A 6,549-nucleotide genomic window follows, 5' to 3' on the forward strand; every position below is an offset into this window, starting at 1 on the left:
GCCATGCCTTGAGTGCGGCATTCTGTATCTGAGCTAAGAGGCCCGGGGGAAAGGCAGCCTGTTGCAGATGTTCCCTCTTTTGTAACATTCATCACAGGGCCCTGGGCCCTCAGATGGCTCGATTTCAGTTTCCTCGGAGAGGCCAATGTTGGTCTGTTCGGGTTCTTAAGGTTCCAATAAGAAAAGGCAATTACGGGAACCTTCTCAGGTCCAAAGGTCCGATAATAATCCTGAAGTGCATCGCCTACTCTTTTCCATCTTTTTTGGTCAATTGTCCCTTCCAGGGGGAACCAAGGACATGTATCATGAATAAAGGAGAAAAATTGTTTAAGATCTTTTCCTGAAACCTTAATCCCTCGTGCTCTGAGGGACTCCTTGAGTCCCTGAAGAAATTGTCCCTGAGAATCCAAAGAGTTGCTCATGCTGTCTGAGAATCGCCCTTGCGTGAGCCTCGGCCGGTCAGTATAAATGCTGACACACACCCGACAGACCCGGTCGCCTGTTAGTAACCGTAGATCTTTGGTGGACGTCTTAGAAGGACCAAGTACACTGCTCCTCCTACTCCAAGCAAACTGGCAATTTCTCAGGAGCTGGGGTCCCTCCCTATTGTGGGACTGAGAATCTCAAGCATTAATAATGCCTATCTATTGGGTGCGTCAACCTTACCTTCTCTTCTACCGATCGATCTGTCTCACGGCGGTCATTCCGTGGCGATCTTGGGAGTTCGTGGGCGGTGCCTGCGCAGGCTCTCTGTGGTTGACGTTCCTCTCGGTGGTCTTCCTCGAGCCCCACGTTGAGTGCCAGAGATGCCCCGACCCACGGAGCAACAGCGTGGGGCACCGAGACTGAACCTGGAGGAATGAATAGACAGGGGGCACGAAGAAATGGAGACAAGACAGTATTCTGATCAAGTCTCTTTTATTGAGCAATCACACAGTGTTAATATAGTAAAGCGGAGGGTGGGGGAAGGTAAAGGGCGGAGAGAAGGCAGGGGGAGTGGAAGGCGGCAAGGCCCTGCTGGGGAATTTCCACTACAGCCATGAGCCCTGGTGGTTTCACAAGATAAGGAAGTAAAATGTAGAAAAAAATCAGGGCAAGAAAAACATGTTTTTACAAGGCCACCTGGTTGTTTCAAACTGGGGCAGGGGTACACTTAAGGCTTGGCCTCCAACAAGAAACAGTAGAGATTATGTGCTAATCCCAGAGCCCTTTCATCAGTCAACTATGGTCAGAGAATAGGCTGGACAGATCCTGGCGAGTGACCATAGATTATAGAGACATAAGTATGGTGGCTACCCAAATCCATACTGCCATACTCAACACTGATATTTTGATTGAACAACTGATACAGTTAACGAGGTCTTTCCATGTTGTATTAGACTTTGATAATGCCTTTTAGTATTCCTTTAGATTCTTCTAGATTCCTTTAGATTCTGACTCTCAAAACCAATTTGCATTTACTTGGAATGGTCAATAGTAGACCTCCAGTGTACTCCTGAAGATTACCTTCAGAACCTCACTGTTTCTCATGGTATGGTGAGCAGGACATAGCTTGATTATCCTGCCTGCCTCTGTAAAAAGATTTCATTACATAGATGGCATGACCCTAACTTCTGAGAGTTTTACAATTTAGAAAAGCAGCTAAAAACCTAATACAAGCACAATTAAAGGAGTGAGAATGGGGACCAACCCATACAAGGTACAGGGCCAAGCACAGCCCTAAAGCTCTTGGGAGCATTTTGGTCTGGCGACATACATATGATAGCTAACAACATTATTGAGAAAATCCTGCAACAACTTGTATTGTAAAAGAGATGCAGTTATTTGGGGGACATTTAGGATGCTATTGGATTTTCATACCCCATCATGCCCAAGTTTGCCCATCCTCTGTATAAGTTGGCAAAGAGGGGTGCCATGTGGGATTTAGACAGAAAGCTCAAGAGGCTTCGTTTTCTCAGGAACTGATATTTATTATCAAAGTCATAGCTCATGTCAACAAAATGCTACAAGTACAAAAACTTTGCACACACCTCAGTACAGTCAGATGGAACTCCGGTCACTGAAAAAGTAGTTCAAACCACCTCATGAAGCAACTGAATTTTTAAGACATCTTTATACATACAGCCAACAAATTAAAATGGTTAATAAGAAAAATAAAAATTTAGAGGTCTGAATTGATGTATTGATGTTTATAAAGGCAACTGCTTAAGCATTTCCATTGGTCTCTTGGTCACTCAGCTTCACTCATCTGGAAGGCTCTCAGTCACCTTTGGGGCTAACCACACCACACTTCCTGGACTTTCCATTCCCCATCTTTATGTCTGCATTGTCCATACCATGGCCATAGTCATTGAATTTGTCCTCCAGTATGTTTCATGTAAAATCAAATGGAAGCATTCTTACAAATATCTGACAAGTCTTCCTGGTCATTTCGGGAGCATGGCTTCCAGCTCTGCCAAAGGAACATGGAGAATCTTCCTCCAAAGTTGTCCCACTCCTTCTCAATGGCGAGTTCATATCTAGCACCATTGGTGTCACCCATGGCCAGGCTCATGGGCATGATTGATGCCATCTCCTAAGGCTGGACCCATGGCAGAGCCCTTATGCTTCAGGGTGTTGGTGTCCAATTGCTCCAGGCTCATGTGTTCCAGGTTATTGGTGCCTATGTGCTCCAGGCTGGTGGCCATGTGATCCATCACAGGATCCATGTGCTCCAGGCTGACCCCCATGCATTTGGGCTCCATGCAATCCATGCTCAGGCCCATGTGCTCTATGGCAGGGCCCATGCCTTCCACAGGAGTCCATACACTCAATGGTTTGGCTATGCACTCCAGACCAAAGCCCATGCCATTGCTGAGGAGGCTCAACACCAGGATACACTCCATGGTCTGGCCCATGGGTTCAATGCTGGAGGCCATGGTCAAGGCTTTGTGGGCCCATATGACACAAGTTTCTCATGCCAATGCTTTTGCTCAGGTAACTGGCATCAATGGGCAGCCCTCCAGGTCCTAACCCCACCCCAGTGACAGAGTCCATGGGGGAAGTTGCTGGTAACATTCAGGAGGAAATAAAATATCCCTTTGTAAGGCCCTTTCATCCATTTAGACATGCATTGCACTAGCACATTGCAGTTGCCCATTAAACATAGATATAGCATGCACAACTTCAAAGGACTGCTCAAAAGTCACAGTGTCTATTCCATGACTGTTCCCATTATTATCCTTCAGAATCTCTTCTCAGAACACCACACCAGCCATACTTTTCAGTTTCTTCCACCCAATCTCATAATCCAGATTTGCTACAAATACTATGCTTCTGAGTCTTCCAGCCTGTAATGCATGGATAATCTCATTTTGGGATGTCAGGACTACTTAGGATGCTGGGTGGGATATTAATCACTCCTGGACCACCTGCTTACATACCCACCAGGCATAGCCATCACCTTTTGTATTACTAGCCTCACATATTCACCATCAGGATCTCCTTTGACTTTCAGTGGTCTTCCACTCGACTATGTTTGCTTAGAATTTCAGCAGTTTTCCATGGTCTCTTCCACCTTGAATTCAACAATGGCACATCCCCTCAAATATCCCACAGCATCTGTTAGGAATTCCATATATGTTACCTCACCAACTTTTTCTTTAACTGTGTGACCACTATTTCATATCAAAAGGTGTGTTTATAATAAAGGCTCTGCATCTTTCAGTTGGATTAGCATATGGCTCAACCACGGTCTTCTTCCATTTGTGGCTCTGTCACACCACCTCAGCTGCTTCAACCCCCGCAGTCATTTTCTCTGCTTCTCAGGAGGCTTTTGAACTGAGTATGATCCTTGTAGAATAGGTTAAAAGCTGTGTTCCCGCTACCCCAGTGTCCCTTCCCATTAGAAGTCACCAGAAGTTTAATGGTTATAGTGAGGGCTATGGCAAAAATCAACCCACTCAAACAGTTCCAGTAGAACTTTTGTCTCTGTCATGAAAAGGGTCAGAAGCTCAGTGTGCAGCACTAGCACAGCAACTGTTCACTGTATATAAAGATTGTAAGAGCTGGAATCCATAACTGGTTCTACCTCAGTAACTGTAAAAATCAGCTTATTCAATAAAGGGCTTGATTGAATACTTTCTGCCCCCAACTTGATCTGATGTGGTACTAAATCAAGCTCTACGTAGGTGGCATGCATATTTACCACAATATGGTATGGTGCCAGAAAGCTCCATTACTGATGTCATGCAGACCGTCCTAGGACCAATGGCCTTCAAAACCATTGAATGGCCACTAGTGCTTGAACCAACAGTTAAGGCAGATAAAGTACTGAAGGATTGCTACCCATCACTGTAGATGCCTGATACACAGATGGCGTTAATAGAAATGCCAATAGGAATGGATGTCTGTAGTCATAAAAATGAACACAGACATGCTGCTGAGAAAAGGAGGTAAAAGGAGCCAAGGGGCTAAGTTCAGAGAAGATGGATGGTAATAACTCCTGAGACTCGGCCTGTGATGACCTGTACTGACAGTGGTGCTGGATTCAGAGGCCTCAGTTTATGGTTGTCGAGTGGGAAAAGGAAGACTCGTCGGGTGCTGTGTAGGCTGCTGTGAAAGTAAATCTATAACTGAGTCCAACAGGAACCAGAATCCCTGGTAGTTTTCCATGTGGCAATTCACAGCCCATTAAGTCCTCCTGGAAATCAAGAAGCAGATGCTCTTTACCAAAGTATGAGCCATTTCCCCTCAGGTACCCTTGGCAGCTGACCAGTGGGTCCATAAAGAATCTGGCCATGGAGTTGGCCAGCATGGGTTCCTATGAATATTCTGATACTTTTCATGCTGTCTAAACATGTGAGGTGTGTTCCCAATTATGGCCTTGACAAATGGATGCTCTGATGTGACGTGTATAAACTGATAGGGTCCATACAAGTTTGATAGGTGGACTTCACAAGGCCCAGGCCAGGGTTGTGAATATGCCTTTACCTGTGTGGACACTGCACAGGCCTATTACAAGCACTTCCATGCAAGTGAACAACAGATGAAGCCACCGTCATGGATCTCATCCAACTAACTGCAAAGAAAGACCCACTCATGAATCTGCAGGTAAATGGGTAGAACTAGGAGCTGTTATACTAAGTGAAGTGACACAGACTCAGAAAAGCAAATGATGTATGTTCTCCCTCATTTGTGGATCTTAGCATCAAACCCTTATATGTGAGTATCTACCCTGATGTCTCCTCAGTAGCCAGGAAAATGGAAGGCAACCACAGAAATAAAGAAAGAGCCTGACGGAAGGAGACAGGAGGAAACAGATGCTACTAAAGGTGAAAATGGTGACACTGGGACGTGAGGAGGGAAGAACATAAAAGGAACCATGGGTGTAAAGGAGAAGGAGCTCAAGTGAGGGGAGCAAATAGGGGACAAGTATTACCAAGGGGGAAATGTGGGTGCTTTAACTGGGAAGGGCAGAGGGAGGTTAGACAGGGAGAGAGAAAAGCCTAGATGGTTTGCAAAACCAGAAGGAAATGTATTAACTCAAAAGCTACTGAAAATACACATACAATATCTGAGCACGAGTGCATGTGTATACCTGAAGGCAACAAAACAAGAAACACAGTGCAAAATAGGAAAAATCTTCCTTCGAGTTGTTGGTCCGGGTAGTCCAAGAGATTCCCAGAATAGCACAGGTTATTGCCACAGGCCTTGTTTGCCTCCAAGAACTTGAAGGTAAGACCCTGCTGCTGAAGACAGGACATACTTTGGAGCCAGAACTTGGAGCAATGCACTAGAACTGACCTGGAAGCTTCCTCCCTCAAGACTAATTTTTATAGTTCTAGAGGATATTACGCAAGCTAATGAGGGAGAAAATCAATCAATGGTCCAACTCAGCTCTAAAGCCCAATAACCACAATGACTGGCCCAGCAAACTATCTCTATCTGTCCAATAGTGGCACTTTTATCTAAGGGGTAATTAACAGCTATCTAATTGAACTGAAAGCCCTCTCAAAAGGAAGGAACTCATTAGTGGCACTGTAAATATAGTCAAATACTCATGGCTGGAGAGGTCATAGATCCTAGAGAAAACCTTATGTCTGTCATATCTCTAGAAAAATGAAATTTCTTACGGTGTGCTAAATTCGGATCCTTATATTTACAGACGAGTATACCATATGCCATTCACCAAAGAAGCTTCTTGTTGCAACAGATGTAGGCTATTACTGAGTTCTACGACTGGTCACACACAGAGAATAAGTGTCTGTGAGATGCATAGCCCTATGTGAAACAGTTACAGAGGAACCTCTACACCTAAGGCACATGGAAGATAGTGGAACAGGGGCTAGAGAGATACTAATACATCCATCAGCTCTCACAATGAACTGTCCTCATTCAACAAAGTGCAACACACATAGAGGGCCACAACTAGCCAAGTTTTAGAGAATAAATGGCTGCAGAATGTATGTTCCTGGATAGGATTCTTATATCAAACCTACCCACCCGTTGCTCAGGGACCATTGTGGAAGGAGGGGGTGTGGAAAGATTTTAAGTGCCAGGACTGGTGCA

The 6,549-nt window shown here is 45.0% G+C and overlaps 1 pseudogene; it reads right to left on the minus strand.

Moving 5' to 3' along the window:
- Nucleotides 1–2,259: 2,259 nt before the first annotated feature.
- LOC103737176 lies at nt 2,260–5,042 on the minus strand (annotated as a pseudogene).
- Between the last annotated feature and the right edge of the window lie 1,507 nt (nt 5,043–6,549).

The sequence above is a fragment of the Nannospalax galili genome, unplaced genomic scaffold, assembly GCF_000622305.1.
Source record: "Nannospalax galili isolate Female #2095 unplaced genomic scaffold, S.galili_v1.0 scaffold3738, whole genome shotgun sequence".
Classification (NCBI taxonomy): Eukaryota; Metazoa; Chordata; class Mammalia; order Rodentia; family Spalacidae; genus Nannospalax; species Nannospalax galili.